Here is a 19,494-nt window from a genome sequence, read left to right as displayed (position 1 = left end):
TTGGAACCTGGACTAGGTATCAACAACCACCGCTGAACAACTAAGTCAGAAAAATGTCAGAGCATAGAAGCCACAGGTGACCTTGTCTTTTGCTCATCCTCCTTGTGTTAAAGTCCACATCAGGGCATTGCCCAAACAGCCAATCCATCTGCTGAACAGGGCTCCAGCATCTCCCAGTTCCTGAGGTTTAAAACTGAATGACTTACCAGTAGCTTTTAATAGCATAGCAATTAAATAAAAAAAAAAAAAATAATAAAAAAGCAGGTTGCTCACTGATGCTTTTTCTTCAACACAGGCAATAATGTGATCTTTCACATTAAGCGGCTAGCTATTTTCATACGTCTTGTAGGAACTTTATAGACCTGAGTCAAATTCCAGAAATTAGAAAGTTAAAATATACACAAACAGATACACTTATACAAACAGCAAAGCCATATGAAGCTCATTTTCACAGGAATTCATATTAAAAATTAACCCACATTATGCCCTTTAATGCTGGCCACACAAATATGTCAATTCAACCAAATAATTCAACCCTACTGGCTTGCTAGCCAGGGGAATGGCCTGCTTGCTGTAAGAAGTGAGGTCTCTGCATGCATCCCAGTTTCTGAACCAGTTTCCCCAAATAGTCCCAGAGCAATCTTTCCTCGTAATGGTCTTTCTTGATTTAAAGACAATAAAAGGAACAGGTTCGCAGCAGACGAGATTGTTCCTGCTCTGAATCTTTAGAGAACTCAATGGGATTTTTATAGGACGCTTTTACACAGGTGAAGGTGAACCAGTTGCTGTGTTAATGATCCTTGCTGAGTCTAATGATGTAAAGAACTGCCTGGCAAGCTGATGCAAAAGACTGGGACATCTGAAAATCTTCCTCGGGTACTTCCAAAGCAGCAGCTTGAATCCCTTCTTTGGGAATTTAACAGCACTGGGGAGTTGTCTTTGACGTGTTGTTAACATCTCTTTGACTATCATTGTGAATGTTGGATCAGTGAGGTACCACTGTTCCTGCTTATTCAGAAATGAATGCAAAATGCAAAATGTGGATCCAGATCTGGACCTAGAATTCAAATGTTGCAGAGCCACAGGATGTTTGGATTTGAGGTTTTGGTCTCAACGTTACCAACAGAGGCTAAAATCTAGATATGTTCACTCGTTTGCATTCGGGTTTGGCTCTGTTTTAAGACAGCATATCTTAAAATTTGCAAAGTTTGAGCACAACTTGATGGAGCTATCCTCTTCTTGGGCTGTGGCTCCATGAGGGTGGTGGGGCTTACATTTTTACAATGAAACACCTAAAGCTTTCATTGGACCAGGCTTCCTGTGGCTGAGTATGTTGCCATCATCACAGGCATTCACAGATGCCCACACCTCTGTGCTCTCTCTCCCACACACCCAGGATGAAGCAGATAGGACAACAGGATAGAGGAGCCAGCATGCTCCAGATGTGATTTTTTTGGGGAAAAGGCCCTACAGGCTTTGCACAACATAACAAGTCTAAGCAGGTAACAGGAGAACTAGTGTTTTTCCCAAACATCATGATAGTCATAATTACAGTCATATAAATCAATATGATGAAAGAAAAATCACATATTTCCAGATGCCCATGGTAAACCTACTTACTGTAAATTAGAGCCAGAGTTAAGTGTGTGGAAAACTCCTATAATTTGGGCCACAGCTGCAAGAAAAACCGTAAGAAAAGGCTCTGAGCTGTGACTTTGTTTTCATCACAGCATTTTGTTATGTCTTTTATTATTGCTTTATCAAAAGAAAGCTGGGGTAGCAACATTCTTTTTTACAACAGCCCTATTTTTCTTTTGGGAAAAAATACCAAAAAAATTACAGTAAATGAGCTGAATGATTATCTTTAATTACCATTCACTGACTATGCTATGTCAGATAGAAAGATTCCTATATTAAAATGAATGCTTTTGAAAAATACATCAAGCACATTGCTGTGATTTGTCCTGCCAGCAAATTCCAACATTAATCCTTTCCTAGCATTGCAGCAGAGAACTGAGGTCTCACTAGAATTTCAATAGCAGTCACTGCACAGAACTAAATGATGATTTTTTTTTTTTCAGAAAGCATCAATATCTCATTCATAGTATTTTGATTCATAACAATAAATTGGTTCTTTGAGACTTACTGTTTAATACCAGATGGTTTGATATTATATTTTTTATTAATATGCTTTATCAGTGGTAGGTGTTGATCCATGAATAAGTAAAGTAGTCACAGATACTATTTTTATTGTTTACCCAGTTTTACAACCAAGATTCTGCTTTACCTGTAGGTATCAGTAGTATGATTTTAATATTGATGATATCTTTTACACTAATGGTTGGTATGCAAATGCCATAGACCTTCTTTACAGCTACTAACCATATACCCTCTAAAGATGGGTTTTCTCCAGTCATTCTTGATATATGCTTAAAGACTTTTCTTCCTGAAAATTTCCAAAAATGAATCCTCTGTTAGTTGTCCCCCACCCCTTACCCCCCATCTTGCAAATGCCTTCACACAGCTCAGTAGAAGTTCCCAAACCACTGTATGACAGGCTGCTGTTCTGGCCCCAGCATGCTGTCTGTGCTCTGTGCTGAGCTCTTCCGACAGGGACGGAAGTTTTGCTTTACACATCATGACCTACAATTTGCTTCTCATTGTTGTGGCAACATCTCCAGCTGGGAGGAATCCATCCCAACCCAAGCCACAAGCCTCTCAGCTCTGCAGTACCTGCAGGCCATTGTAACTAAACTAATTTGCCCACTAACAATTCTGTTTTGTTTTGCTTTAATAGATTTTTTTTTTAGTGATAAATTGGTTTCAGACTAATTTTCTGCTCCATCTAAATTGTCATCATGGGATGTCAGACTGCAAAATCCAGAAAGACCTTGCCTGAGCAGATTTCCTGCTAGAAGGGAGCCAAGCAAGATCTGAAGGAGCAGGCAGATGCCCAGGAACATTCCACCTGGACCCTCTTTTGCCATCACTTGTGCCCTGGGACCTGCATCTCCACCACCCTGGTGGTCCTGGACTGCTGCCCACAGCCTTCCAGCCCAGAGGCACCCTTGGGTTTGGGGGACACTGCTGTCCTGTCCAAAAGTGTTGGTGCTGGCAGCCCCCAGGGACATTTCAGCCAGGTGCAAGGCACACTCACAGAGAAACCTTAAAACAGGGTTTTTTGCATCTGCGGCTGACGGCTGCAGGTCCGTGCATCAGCTTCTGAGGCTTTCTGTGCTGCAGTTTCTGTCAAAGGCAGTCCCCAGTGCCTTCCATTTTTAAAGACAAATATGCTTTTCTTCTAAGCAAAAATAATCTGAAATTATTTAAAATCTGTGTCTTATTTTGCCTGTCTTTCGCTAAGAAAATGTACATAGCACATCATTTATATAGAGCAAAAGTGAACCTATTTTCACAGCCATAGGTTTAAGGGCACAGCACACACAACTGTATTTAATTCTATTCACTTCTATTATTAAGCACTCATGCCAGACCAGGAGCATTAACACTTTTGCATCCAGGCTACAGAAAGCTAAATGATATAGCCAATATTTTTAGGCTTCAGTGTCTAACTACCAAAAACCTAAATTCATCCGTATGGAGAGGTCTGCCTAGAAGAAATGAGAGACCACTGAAAACCTGAAACATAGTTGGGTTCTGTAAATGACACCTTCAAACTCCCCGGACTTACTGTTTTGTTTCAGGCAGCCTTTGATCCTATAGCTCATGTGCATTCTACTTAGCTTTATTGAGTGAATTTATAAATTTGGGTGGTTTTGTTGTTGTTTGTTTTTTAATTGTAAAGGGGCACTCCATTAGAGTGCATTTAGGGACATAGAGGAGCAGGAATGTTTTCTGTTAAGGGGGCCATTCCAACTCCTGTTGAAGATATTTTATGAACTCCTCCCAGAGTGGACTGAGCCATTTGCCTTGGTGTCTAGATATGGGCTGACAGCCTCAGACCCACTACATTCAGAATGCTGCCAGGATTTTTGGTGTACACTGTGTCTTGATTTTCCGGGCCCATTAAAAAGGCTGAATTTTCCGCAACAAAGTCTGGAAAATTTCTTTCAAAAACATTTTTTACCCTTGAGCCTTAGCTTCACCAACACATTATATCCAGATATCTACAGTTTGCATTAATATTTTAATAATCTAATTAATCTTAATTAATTAATGATACTACTTACATTCCATAGTCAGTTCTAGGAACTTAATCCTGTTCCATGTACCGAAGTAAGTAGCTTTTTGGTCATACTCATATTGAATGTAAGAAATCTGCTTACAAGAACAGTAGTGAATGATCAGCCTTGTATCTAATAACAGATCTACTAATCTGTAATTGTGTAATAGCCAGCATGAGTAAAATAGAATATTATAACCTCACATGTGCTATGGACAGCAATGAGCCTGTTTGAGGGTCCTTTTCTCTTTTTTTCTGCTGTCATAATTATTCATGCTGACTACTGAATTTCAGCATTTTTATTTGAATAAGTGATTCATGGATATAATTTATGATTGTTTAACTATCCTGGAAGAACAACAATCAAGATGATTGAATAATATTCAGCTAGTAATGTATCAGTTGATTTTTGTTCCTTCTCATGATTCTATCAATTGAGACTACAACTTTTTCTTGATTTCTTTGATCTCTCTTGGAATTAATGCAGAAAAAGGTAGAAAGAAGCAAACTGCTTCAAAAAAGTATGAAAAAATAACATCATTTTTCCTACATTTGCCCTCTAAATTGCTTATTGTAGTAGGAAGCACTTAAAATCAAACACCCCGTACTATACTTAGAGTACAGTTCAAGAGAAGAAGCATGCTTGGCCTTATGTTTCCAGAACTATACTTTAGGCATGCAATAACAGCCAAGCCAATGTAGTATTCTATCAGATAAGAGTCACAAAAGTAAACTGAAGAACTTTGAAATATGCTTTTTTTTTATATATGTTTTTTACATATTTTACAGGTGGTAGGATATTAAAGTGGGTTTAAGTTGTTCCACAAAAAAAAACAATTCAGCTACAAAGCTTGAGCACAGGCATGCGCAAGAGGCATGAAATTATTCTGTGTTTTATTGCAGTAGTTACAATGAGAATTATATTTACAGCTTTCTTTTGAATGCACATTAAAATGATACTGAACAGAAGCAGGTAAAACAGAAACCTCAGTCTTTAGCTCTCCTGGCTTCCAGGACAGTTTGAAAAAAGAAAGAAAGAAAGAATTATGACTTAGTTGTAACAAAAGCCTCAAAGCGGATATAGAATCCGAGTTAATGATATCCTGTAATCTGATCCCGAGCGGACACTGACAGCTGTTCTCAGGGCCCTAATGAGCCATGCACATTTACAGATCACTGATTAGCAGAACTTGATACTGGTGGGCACAGACAAGTCCTAACACTATTTGAAATAGCTCTGGTGGTATTAAATAACAGGGATCTGTTATCGTGTGATTACCTGTCTGTAAAATTCCTATTTATCTTCATTATGCTGCTGCTTTTCTCAGAGATGAAAGTGGGAAAGGCTTGTCATCTTTGATACTACACCTGTTGCTTTAACTCTTTGTGCTGCTTTGATAGATGAACAGATTCCTTGGGGTCAGGTTGCAGAGGGCAGCTCTGGGCACAGACATTGCCCCGCTGCCTCCTGCATTGCTTTGCGGGGCAGCAGGGACCCAAGCCAAAACAGACAGAAGGATTCCTTCGTGATTTCTGACAACAGTCACTTTTAATTGTATAGCTGGGGAAATATGGTCCCATGCAAATAATAACGCAGGCAAAGACATTCATGATGCCAATTATCCTATAAGATGCCAATTATCATAGGATGCCAATTATCCTATATGGCAATCCAATATGCTTTATTTATGTATCCAATGTCTGCATTTCCTTGATGATATCTCAGGTGCTTAGCCCAGTCTGTGCAAGTTAAACATTGAATTACCATTAGAAAAAAGACTAACGTGGCTGATTCTAGTGCCCAACACAGGACACTTGCTTTGTCTATCAGAGAGCATCTGCTGCACTTATCACCACTGACTGTACCAGGAAAATGCTTTGCCTTTGCCTCTGCAGGGTGTTCCTGTCTGCTGACCTTAGACCATCACCTCTCCAGCTAAAGGCAGGTCTCTCCTTGGAGGTGGTAATGAGGTGGCAATAACAGCACAGGACGTTTGCATAACAGTCAGAGACTAAAGCATGTATCTGTCTGCATGATGCTTGCATGGTAGGCTTTATTTATGACTGGTCTTCAGTTGCTGAAGACTCTTGACAGGTAAACAAATACTGCTAAACCCAAGCAATCTTTCGAGGGCCTTAAAAACAGAGATTCCAGCCATGCCAGATATTCAAGGATGAAGGGTGGAAACCTCAGTATTGAACCTTTTTATCTCAGTTTTTAAAGAATGACTAAGTTAATTCTGTAAAATACCTTTTTTAAAAAAAAGCCCAAGTGTGACTTTAAATTAGTGTGCTTTCCAGGTACTTTCCTTCACCTGTGTTTTCTCAAACTGAATTATTCTGCAATATTTGTTGTCTGTAAGTCAACAGTTTCATCCTGTATATATGTACAACCTTCTGCATCCCAGAGAAGATAAAAGTCATGTTTCTAAGCAACACAGAACACTGAAAGTGAGCTCACTTGCAACATCACCTGCTGGTCCTTGAATCACCATTTCCCTCAACTTTGCCATTTCCTAAACTGGCAAACAAAATGAACAATACCTGTACTGACATGTTTGGGATAATGGGTAGTCTGAAACCAGCAAAAAGAAGAATCAAATAATTATGGCTGAAATCAAACCTGTACAACAACTGCACATCTCAAACTTGTGTTTCTGTTATTCTGTTATTTTATTCACTATGAGAGGTTCAAATTTTTTAATATCCTTATATAACACTTGGTGCTACACAAGCATATTAATTACATACAGAGGTTAAAACTTCTTTTCCTGGGTTTATTTACCTGCATTTGCATTTTCTTGGGAACTTGTCCTGAAATATTCAGTTTGCCTTTATAAATTGCCTGTAGATCAATCTGCTACTTTTTGTGATCAGGTAGATGGAAGGGAATGAACTATGTTTTTCAGGAGAAATTACTCTTCTGTGGTTAAAAACTCAATTTCTGGGGGAATTTTGAAAAGATTCCCTACCACAACTTGGCCTTTTACTTCAGCATAAAGAAGAAGCAGTTGTGCTACTGTCCAGCAGCTCCATTTCAGGCTCTCTTATTACACCTTTCACAACATACCAAGATGCATTCACCATCTAGCCCCTTCCAGGAAAAGAATGGAATCTTGTGCAACAAGGCCTTCCTGCTAGGTGGAGGATGCCTAGTAGTTTGTGATGTGAAATTAAAGTTTCAATTTCCTCGATTTGTTCATTAGTGTTGATTTCATAAATAGTTCCAAAAGACTATTTTAGTTAATTCTAACATAATCCTATCACACAGTTAAAGGAACCTCACAGCAGTCAATACATACAGTTTGGAATTCCTCCTGTTGGCAGCTACTGGATTATATTTAATGTTCTCCCTAGGATAGTCTTGCTTGCTTTCTTCTTCTAAGGCACCAAAAAAGCAGTGTTTCAATTACATTAGTTCTTAAAGAAAATAAGCTTTTCTCTGATGACATAAAGTTTGGGGACACTAACGTTTGTCTGGAGTCCTCTTCTGGTCAGGTAACACAGCTTAGGTGAAACATTCAGCTGTCTATTTATGATGGGATTCATTGGCCTTCATCTTAGACCTCTGAAGTTAGGCGTTTATTCTCTGCCAGTCATTAGGGTCCCTTAACCATCAATGGGAAGAGACAAGCACTTCCAGAGGGTGATTTATTCCATCCTAAAACAGGAGTTTAAGATAGGGAAGATGAATTGCCCTGTGGAGGTCCTATCTCTCCTCGATGACTAGAGCAGTCTGAAGTCATTTGTTCCTAGGATCTGTACAACAGGAACATGAAGTATGCTGTCATTAATTTCAGAATAAAGGAGTCATTGAAAATGATGTGGCTGGGGTGAACAGAAAGTATAGCCAGGCTTTTCAAATCATACACAAGGAAAATTTAAACTGTAGTCAATGAGGTACTTCAGAAAACGGTGACTGGAATCTAATTCCGAGGGCAGACAATGGTGGGGAGAGCTCAGCGCTGAGCTGACAGAAGTTGAGCCTTTGGCTGTTAGAAGCGTGGTTTCTTCTTTCTGATAGCTTTAATTTTACACCTTATATCCTGAAGAGAGGCAGTTAATTTTTGTACTTCCCTCAGTCACAGCTCATTTAGGAAAACCTCCATGGAACTGCAGAACTAAAAAATGCAGAGAATACTCTGACAAATTGAAACCCTCAGCTGTCCGCTTGGCATAATCGCTACTTTTTAACCACCATTCCGGGGGAAACGTCCAGAGTGGTGCAGAGTAAGAGGTGACTGCAAAGGCAGATGCCCCCTTTTGTGCTCTCTTTATGCAACTGCTCAGTTCCCCATTTGCTCAGAGACTATGAAAAGGGAAGAAACTGAAAATAAGAGGCCAGGAAGAGGAGTTTTGATCAATGCTGAGGCACAGTGGGACCGAGCATCACAGACAGAAGACATCTTCCCAGGCACAGGGAGTGGAAACCCTGTTAGCTGAGCCAGGGGAAACAGGACCTCCTTCAGCAGAGACCTCCCATGCATGGATGGCCACCAAGGCTGTGAATGCCCAGGGGATGAGCACAGTCACTTCCCAGGGATGGATGAAGAGCACTGTGAGAAGGGTAGGGTAGAAGGACAAACTTAGTATTTGAAAGACAAACAAGTATTATTTGGTTTCACTTTACTAACACACATTTCCTGGTTTTTATTAAACAGCTAACTTTGGTTGAATCATATTACTTTATGAGGAACTTTAGAAGAGATCATCTAGAGTATATGGTGCCATTTCAGGTAGATATATTTTGTATTACACTGAAATTACCTTACACATTCACTTGGGAGTATATCTTTCAACATTGTTGTAATCCAATTATCAGATCAAAATATTGCCAGTGAAGATGCTTGAGATGAAAGAGAGAATTTTCTAGAGGCCATAAAAATATTTAATATCCGATTCTCGAGGCAAAACAGATTTTCAAAATCTTTGGTATTAACTTTAGCAAAGTAAAAGGTATTGACACTTTACCAACCACATGATTTCAGACATGGGAATAATAAAAAGCTATGAAGTATATCTAAAGATAAAAGATAAGCAGTATATTCAGTATATCCAATCAATAACACAATTTCTCTCACCAGGTCTGAACCAGTCTACAGACTCCAGGAGCAATATCTGAATCTCACTGTAACAGTTACATAGTGAGAAACTAGTGTGCAATAGATCCCTACATTATCCCCACATTACTCAAGGCAATGGAAATCCCAGGATGTGCATACCCCACCTCGACAAGAATATATTCTTTCTCTGAAATCTTCTGCAGTTGAAGCACATGCATAGGAGAGCTGGTCTTTTCCTGCTCCACCTTCAGTCTGGTTGTATCTGCAAAAGAGGGCTAGCGCATCAGAGAAGGCTGAGATGAATTCAGCCTTTCTCAGGGTAACTGTGCTGAACCATGCAGGTAACTTCGAGCTACTGGGTACAGCAAGTGCAAGTGAAGGGTGGAATCCATTTGACCCATATATTGACATTTATGCCATGGTTACATTTGTCCAAGACCTGAGTCTTGATTTATAGTCAATGCAGATAAATGGACATTTTATAGGAGCTGTTTGAAAGCTTTAGAAGGAAATCAATCATGCACTGATTCCACTGATATTAATGGCATTGGTTACCACCTCAATGTAAACATTTATCTTAATCAGATAATATAATGCCTCTCACTCCCCATTTGTAGTAACCCCAAGCCTTCAGGATGAGGATACAACATTTGCCCTGTAGATGTGTCTTAGATGCCTTCTCTGGCGTCAGTGCAAAGGAGCTAGAAAGCTGCTATAGCAGGGTGACTGGTGATAACAGTTATCTGGAAAACTCCCAGAGCCTGAGTTGAAAACAGGAGAGCTTCTGGCTTGGTTACACTCCATTCTAGTGATTTTTGTTGAAATGTAGACCTTATAGTATAAATGTGAACTAGCATAAGCTGTCCTGAAATTGCTTTGACTTTTTATGGGAGCCAAAGAGGCCATCTGTTCCCTAGAGACTGCTGAGTTGTTTTAAACTGTTTTAAAGCAGGTCTGCAAGCAGCACGTCTACTACTAGTGAGATCTGGTGCACTTTAGGAATGCTCTGAATCAATAATTAGCCTCTTCTTTAGCAGTCCTTGAGCACCAGGACGTCAGACTATGTTTTCTTGCTTTCAGGGAAGCCCTGGAGGAGTGTCCCTAATTGAAGTCTAAATGAGAAACTGTCATACTTTCCCTTGAATGAAGTCTCACATGTCAATGAAAAATCTGCCCTTTTATCAACCCTGTAGAGAAATTAAAGTCATGGAAGGAACTATGAAATACCAGGATCTTACTCTTACTATTTAGATGTTATCATTAAAACTGATTGTGTTGCTACCCAAGAAATCTTTGTGAACAACCCCTCCAATTCAACTGCTTTGACTGTGAAGATATGCAAAAATAAGGAGCAGAAATGAATCAAAGATGCTGAAAATTCTCATAAAGAGTGTCTTTTTTTAAACCACTGCCCCTGGGTTTTAACCTATGCCCATTTGTCAGTATGAAAATGCCACTTGATCTCAATAGAAAGGAGAATAGCCCATAAACCAATCTTCAGATCTGAATGAAAACACAAACCACTGCATATTTTCAACTTTAGACCTATTGCAAGGCCATTGCAGAGTATCTGATAATGGCATTTATGTTTATATAGTCCATTGTTTTTCCTGTGCTGCAAACTTTCCACTCTTGACAGCCCTGTTTCCTGTTTCCCATTATGGAAGTCTCCAAAGGGGGTTTCCTTCTGTTTTTCTTATGGTCAAAAGGAATTTCATAAGTACAAGTCAAGTTTCTTTTCAGTGCTACACGTGCAGAATGGAATCTGAAAGCTCCCAGTGTAATCATCTCCAGCATGTACATAGTTAGTGTTACACATAATCCACATCTGGGTCACAAAATCTCTGAAATGCTTCCAGGAATATTTAGACAGCCATAATGCAACACGTTGCTGTATAAGGGAGAAATAGAGCTAACCTCAATGTCAAGGTTATAGCTTTTGAGAAACACAGCAGCTCCCCTTCAAAACCTTGCAGTTCACCTTCTGGGTCCTGCCTCTGCCATCAGTTTGATTAGCATTAATATTTTCCTTTCCACTCGAGCCCATAGAAACATCTGAAAACAGTTTACATCCCAACATGCCTTATGCCGCTGATGTTTAAGTCTAAACTGTGTATAAAACTTGGTGCATATGTAACCCATATATTTTAATACAAGAGACTGTCTTGGCACCTTTTTCTGCTACAATCAGCTCAGAACCCCAGGAGATAAAATATGGTTGAAACCAAACTAGCAGGCAGTCTGCATTACAGTATTCATTTCAGAGTTAAAACACATTTCAAGATTAGACCTGGGCTTGGCACTATGCTGCAGTACTGCCTTGTGTGTAATATAGTATCTATAAACTACTTTTTAACCACTGCTTATGGCACAAAACCCATGATGATTTAAATGCTATATGAAGCCCTTCAAAGACCTCTTTTAAGCATAGTTTACTTAAATAGTACATTAAGGATGATGCATCAAGGAAAACAACAACAGGTATTACCTGTAACCATCAATCATACTAGCTACTGTTACAATTTCTTAACAAAAATTTCAGGGGAGTAAAGGCAAAAAGGTAGTTTATTTTTGATCTCCTCTTCATGCAGCTCTGTGGCTGTTCTACAGATTATTTGTGCCCAAGAAGTCCTTCATTTTGATGTTTTCAACCCCCAAAAGGCATCTAACCAGAAAAGACTATCTAGAATTGCATTAATCTGTTCTGTCTTGCCACTGCCTTTGAATTTTTTAGTTGAAAATTTGCCTTATGAATTGCTTTTCCTACAGATGACTCTGATTTTGTGTCACCCATATATGTCCACCAGTGGAAGGGTGTTCCTGCATGTCCCTGTGCAGGCTCTCCTCTGCAGAGCATTCTTCAGCAAAAGTGATTCTGGGTTCAATCCATAGCCAAGATGGTGGGAGTCACATTTAATGAGCAAATACAAGAGTGCTTATCCACGCTTCATCTGTGTTGACCTCTGTTTTTACATTCCTACAATAGCCTGTGAGGAGTGAAGAAAGATATGGCCCTTGGAAGGGGCTATAAAAGAGCCTAAATAGGTATCCTAGATGAGATACTACACCTCATTTTCTTTCACTACTTTTTATCTCCGTTTCCCTTGTCCTTTGCATGCCAAATGGTGCAAATGCTTCTTGGGGGACCAGGGAGAAAGCCCTTTGGCGGTTCCTCTCTCTCTCTACTATGAGAAGAAATGCCGTGGTATCAGAGGTAGCACTGTTTCATAGTGGCTTCGATGGGGTAGAGGCGATGTCACTGTTTACTTATTTATTTTGCTTCTTGCTAAGCTTTGTGTGTTGTTAGTGCCCCTGACACTGACTACTCCACCAGCAGACATACTTTCAGAATCTTTTCTTTTCTGAATCTACTCTTTTTTTCCCCCCTTCCTTTGTGTAAAGGATATGTACTGGCTTTGTGGAATCCCTGTAGCAAGTTGTGAATGATGTATGAACTGAAACATCTTTGCCTGGTACACAGTAGGAATACAGAAAGTGCTGTGCAGTCACTGATGTGCTCTGCTTTTTTCTATATATACAGACACACAGTAGTCATCTCATATTCATTTCGACAAGCCCTTTATGTCCAGACACCTTGGGATGGGATGGCTTGTGTACCATTGGCCTGTAATGGAATATATATCAGAGAGATTTTTGTGCATAATTGTTCCCTGTGCTGTGCTCAAAAGAAAGTGGTGCCTTTTGCTTTTGCTAATATGCCAGCCTGAGGATTCTCCTCAGTTGAAATTCCAGGCAGCAAGAATACCTGGGAAGCATTGCTAAGATGTCTGTATTTTTCAAACATGTGCTCAGAGAGAGACTTAAATCCTAGACACTGAGCTATGAACTTGAGGACATGCTCCTTTTGCCTAATTGGCATGAACCCTAGATATTCCCTGTTTATAGCCTATTGTGAACTCATTCGTTTTGTTTCCTTTGGGCATCCAGTCCAGCTTAGATAGTGGAAATAGTATGGAATACACAGTAGAAATGCAAGCGTAAATCAGAGAGGAGATTTTTCCCTTCTATTTTAGTGGCTACAAGATTCATATTCCTTCTCAGACACCTATTGCTAACTTAGATTTTTGATTTCCCATGCTGCCATACCTGAAAGAGATGACTTTGCACTAACATATTTCTGCAAGACACGGACCACCAAAGGAAATCTTATTTGATTTCCCCCGATCATACAAGGTGTCTTTCCTAATGTGCAATGGCTGACTGTTTTTCCTTCTGTGGTCACATTATCAGCTGGTTGAACCTGTTGTTTGAATCTACCTCACTGGAGAGATTTCATTTTTTGGGTATTGGCCAATGAGGCTGCAAGGTAATTTTAGCCTTTCCCTCAGGGTAGGTTTCTCATTAATAATAAATATTGAAGTTAAAGCAGAGGCTCATTTTATTAAAAGAGGAGAGCTTAGGGAGGAAGCAGAGGTGATTGACTAAAGCACCAGGATCCTGGCTTATGCTAAATTAATCACATCCCTGCACTGAGCCTCAGTTTACTAACTTGAAAACAGGGATAAAACAGATGGCTCTTCGGCTTTGGAGACTGGCAGGTGAACAGCACTGAACAAAAATTATGGACTTGTTTAACATGTGAGTAAATAGAGAAGCAAACAGATAAATAAGACCACAGAGGGAGAGAATCAGCAGCTGGAGAGGGGGATGCACCCAGGTTACTTTGAAACAGGGTGTCAGAAATCCTTGTGCATGTTGAGGTAGGTGGTAGGAGCTTGCTAGGCGAGGATGTGCACAGCCAGCCTAGCCACAGATGGCCCGGAGAAGATAGGTAAATCTCTATGTGCAGAGTTTCTTTCTTGGGAAAAGAAGATGGGAAGACAAAAAAGCTAGAATTATTTGCAGCTGAGCCCAGTGCTTTGCCCTAGGCATCCTCAAGCCATGGAAGGGAGGAGAGAGGAGAAGAGGAGAAGAGGAGAAGAGGAGAAGAGGAGAAGAGGAGAAGAGGAGAAGAGGAGAAGAGGAGAGGAGAGGAGAGGAGAGGAGAGGAGAGGAGAGGAGAGGAGAGGAGAGGAGAGGAGAGGAGAGGAGAGGAGAGGAGAGGAGAGGAGAGGAGAGGAGAGGAGAGGAGAGGAGAGGAGAGGAGAGGAGAGGAGGGGAGAGGAGAGGAGGGGAGGGGAGGGGAGGGGAGGGGAGGGGAGGGGAGAGGCCTGACTGAGGTGCAGTCCTGCTGTAGCCAAGATTGTTGGGGTTGCACAGGGAATTGGCAGCAGACTGTTCTTGCTACAACAATCAGTATAAAATGTATCAGCAACTATTATGTTATTGTCTGTCTCTAGTTCTCCCTAGTTAAACAGACATTTTACAGTATGCCCGAAATAGAAGACTATTTATGACTTTTTTTTTCATAATTGTGAATAATGAGTACACTTGGCAACATTTCTTTCCTATTTTTAGCAATCAGTTTTTGAACCCTACCCCAGAGCATGCAATGTCTGATATTCCTCCGTATTCATGCCTGGACAAATGAAGCTGATTCCTGAGCCTGTGAATGCATTGAAAATGTTGCTGCATTATTGCAACCTTGGCAGTGGTAAATTGGGCTGAGGCAACACTCCTGGCCATGCTTTCAGTATAATCCTTTCTTTGCACCGCAGAACCCTGACATAGTCCTGCCCTAACTTTTCTTTGAGTCAGTTCTCCTGCTGGGGGAGTTAAACAGCGAAAAAAAGGTTGCTGCACTTGCTTGAATTCAGCAGAGAGCAGCTAATGAGCCCTCCTGGTCCTCCATGCTGCCAGGGTGCGTGGGCAAGGTGCCTGAGCTCTGGGGTCCCCAAGCTGCCCTGGACAGGGGCCCCACCACTGGCTTGGCTTCCAGATGGTGCAGACACTCTTGGGCCCCTCAAGCCACCCTGGCAGTATGTGCTGCTTTACACAGCAGGTGTGCCATGTGTATATTTTTGTAACATCATGGCTTAATATACATCTTTCAGATTTTTTATTTTGCACTGTATTATGCTTGTAAATTAGTATATGATACTCCCTACCAATTGCATGATTAACATTTGGCTCATGATTAGCCTATAAATTGGTTTTGGATGCTTCCAGAGCACTGATGTAAAACTGTTTTGTAGATAATTGGAATGTTCTAGAAACATGATTTTTGTTATCAAAATATGTTAAAGTGGACTAGGAACATATTGTTTGCATTTTGCTAGTACCTCTGTGGTTTTCTCATTATTCTACGTTTTGGGAGTGTAAAACTAATACATCCAAGTCTCTGCCACTCAATTTTTATTCATAGACTGAAAGAAGAAAGCAAACTTTCCTGTTTATCAGTACCTGATCAGTTTCTCAGCTTGAATGAATTACTCAAATGTGTCCAAACACAGAAAAAAATATATATATATATATTCTATGCACCTACAGAGAAGATACAGCTCTCAAAAGCAAACATTTTTCCAGGTGTTTGGTCACCAACTTCCTGTTCTTTAATGGTCAGACTCTCTTAAAATTTCAAGTATAAATACACTCAGCTCAAGAATTATTTTTAATTTCACATGAAATTGCCTTGAGTTATTTCACTAATCTTAGGCCTTCATATAGGTTAAGCTAATTTAAAAGTTAATTTTAAATTATTTAAATATTTGTAGAAGTCAGTTTTAGCAACACTTAAATACAGACCCTTGCATTGTTATTTCTGAGAACTAATTTTTGTACCCTTTGTCTGTAGAAAAAGTCGGTTAGATGCTTCCTACTTCTAAATCATACTGAGATAATAACAGTTATTCTGTAACTTGTAAGAAAGGCTGTGATTACAAAATAAATATGATGTAATCACAAACCAGAAAGGTTGTGTTCAGCAGGCAATTCTGTTAAGACTCAGATCACTTTACTCAGAAAGTTTGAGCCCTCTGCTCCAAAGCAAAAGCTTTTTTGGACCAGTGCTCCTTGCTGGGCTGGTGCTTCTCTTTCCCAGGTGCCATGTTCTCATCACCAAGCAGCTGGAGAATAATGATGCATGGAAGGAAGGGAAGGCTGCCTATACTGAAATGACCTTCTAAAGCTGACACAGGACAATATGATTGCTCTGGAAACTGCTCAGCATACTGTCAGTGAGGCTGTCACTAGCAATCCTAATCACATCCCCCTGGTTGTCTGAAATGTTCTCTTACACACTCGATTTTCCTGGTTGCACGAAAATAAAACATTGGTCTCTCTGCAGAGAGGATGTGATCAGACAGATTCTGTAATATGCTGTCTTGCCACAAATAATGCCTCGACAAGGGAGTGCAAAGAAAAGAGGTGGCTCTGAGACCATGTGTTGGGCTGATACATGGTGTTTGGGACCTTTTTGTGTGTCCTGGGCTGATGAGCAGGGTCCCAAGGGTGAGCCGTGCCCTGTGGTCGGACTGTCCTCTCTGCAGCCTTGCTGCAGCACGGCTGCATGCCTTGCACACTGCACCATAGCTTGCACCCAGCACTCATGTTGGGAGGCACTTCTTTGCAATAGTCTTTAGTGATTACTTACAGATATTTACTTTAGCATACGGCATATAGAACATTCAAAGGGTTTTGAAAATCTCTCAGTTTTTCAACTTCTGAAGGATTATTAACTTCAAAGTCTGAAGAAATGTCGGCCTTCTATGTTTGGAAATGCCAGCAGCCTTTGCATATCCCCACCGCAGTACCAAGCAACCCCCAGCAGAGAGGAACGATTACTGCCTTGGTGGCGTAAGGATGGCTTTTGATCTCCTAACATATTGGAAATTACTTAAAGGTAAGCCATCTGCTAGCTGAGGAACAAAAATAGATTACATCACACCCTGCTAGAAAGATTGTGTTAAATCCTGTGTATCAAGGCTTTTAATAATTCTATATTAAGTCAGCTAATAGGATTAGGTACACATTTTCCTTAGGCTTCTTTCACCAACTATTAACAAAAAAACTTTTTTTTTTTTTGTTGGAGATCTGTAAAATTCACACATCTTCCAATGTGAATAAAAGGATTTCTTTCAGGAACGAAATATTTCTTCACATCACAATTGCTCTCCAAAAGTAGTTACAATAGGAGAGCAGGACAGTGAGTGTTGGGAAGAACTTAACACCTTTATTTTTTGTTAATACAAAAGTATTAAGTGCAAATGATGGAGTGCCCTGCTAGAGTATTATAACTAGTTATATATGATGTAATCTCTCTTTAAGAGATCATTAAAGACATTGTTAAAAGGCTTTAATTTAATTATCTATTTAAAGTATATAGCCAGCTAAGAAAGGTGGTTCAGACCAGTTCTGTTTAAACTTAGAAGAGACTTTGTCTAGCATTTCTTGTGGTTAGTGGCAAAGTACAACAGTCAGAATAGGAGAGCACAAAGCTCATTATTTTGGCTTTGTCCAGCAAAAGATGCTTATAAGACAATCCTCTTACACTACTGTCACTGGTGCATCTGTCTGGTCCCTGGCAATCTGAAAATCATGGACTACAAGAACTGGAACATATATCCAAGTCATTGGGTGTAATAGCACTTAGTGAACATTATCTTCCACTAATTTGTGCAATTATTTTGTAAGATTATTTATAGTTTTGGCTTCTAAAATATCCTTTGATGATTAGTTTCAAAATTAAAGTCTATGTTGTGTGGTAACTACTTCCTTTTGTTAAAAAATTTTGAGCTCATAATTGCATAAGGGGTGTTGTTTACTAACTGTGTTTCTTGCCAGAGTTAAAGAATTTGGAATTATGCTTGTGCGCACAATAAGTTGTTTACATCCTGTTTAGAATTTGGCTTTTAGAATCACGGAGTCATAGAATGGCTTGGGTTGGAAGAGACCTTAAAGACCATCCAGTTCCAACCTCTTGCCGTGGGCAGGGACACCTCCCACCAGACCAGGTTGCCCAAAGCCCCATCCAGCCTGGCCTTGAACACTGCCAGGGATGGGGCATCCCCATCTTCTCTGGGCAACCTCTTCCTTTGCCTCACCAATCTCACAGCAAAGAATTTCTTCCTAATATATAATCTAAATCTACCCTTTTATTTTAAAGCCATTACCCTGTGTGCTATCCCTACACTCCCTGACAAAGAGTCCCTCCCTAACTTTCCTATAGCCCCCTTTAGGTACTGGAAAGCCACTGTAAGGTCTCCCCGGAGCCTTCTCTTCTCCAGGCTGAACAACCCCAACTGCCTCAGCCTTCACCAACACCCCCAGGTCCCAATACCAACCCCTGAAGAACACCACTTGTTAATGATCTCCACTTGGATGTTGAGCCGTTGACCATAACTCTCTGAGTGTGACCATCCAGCCAATTCCTTACCCACCCAGTGGTCCACCCATCAAATCCATGTCCCTCAAGGATATAGAGTGGGACAGTGTCAAATGTTTTGCACAAATCCAAGTAGATGTTGTCGGTTGTTTTTCACCTATCCACCAATGCTGTAACCCCATTGTAAAAGGCCACCAGATTTTCCAGGCATGATTTGCCCTTAGTTTACACTTAGTTTACACTTATTGCCATTATTTCTTACAAATTCATTAGTGACTGAGTTTTACTACCTCTTTATCAAAAACATCTGAAAGAATAATTACTTGTGATTAATTTGTGAAGATTTCTGATATGGCAAAAGAAGGCATGCTCATCACTAATAAAAAGTCCTACTAGCCAACAAATATTCATATCCCTACCATGGATTAGAGGTAAACATACTCAACCATTATAAGTGGTATGTTCCTCTATGAGTAATTTATTTAATTTCAAAAGAAGGTATCCCCCCCCCATAAAATAAAGCTATAAGAATCTGGAAACATATCAGTTAGAACCATATCTTGAATATATGTTTTCTGAGCAATGCAAGAAATGGAAGCTGATGCCACTGATCATTTCATAGATCTAAACCTCTTTTAGAGACCTCTTTGCCTAGAACCTCGGTTAGATCTACTGCTTCTGGTTTGGGACACAGAGATAACAACTTTACAGTCTTAAGACACTGGAAGATCTTGGCTTTGGTATAGTGCTGCTCTCTGCTTGTTCTACTCCTTTCCTAAAAATTAACATTTGAATTCATTTTTTGATCACTACTCCACATTCATATGACATCTACATTGAGTTATTCACCTAGATCTCACTCCTGTGTGTAAAGACTACCACAGAACCCACAATTTTTTAGATAAAGTTAGGATTTTCCCATGCATATCACTTTAAAATTTTCAGCACTAAATTTCTGTCATCATTTTATTGTCCAGTTGCTTAGTGACATAAAGTCTACCTACAGTCCTCCACATTTTGCCTTT

Source organism: Cygnus atratus, chromosome 2 (genome assembly GCF_013377495.2).
Source record: "Cygnus atratus isolate AKBS03 ecotype Queensland, Australia chromosome 2, CAtr_DNAZoo_HiC_assembly, whole genome shotgun sequence".
In the NCBI taxonomy this organism is placed as follows: Eukaryota; Metazoa; Chordata; class Aves; order Anseriformes; family Anatidae; genus Cygnus; species Cygnus atratus.
The sequence above is the reverse complement of the archived record's forward strand: the minus strand, read 5'-3'. Positions refer to the sequence as shown.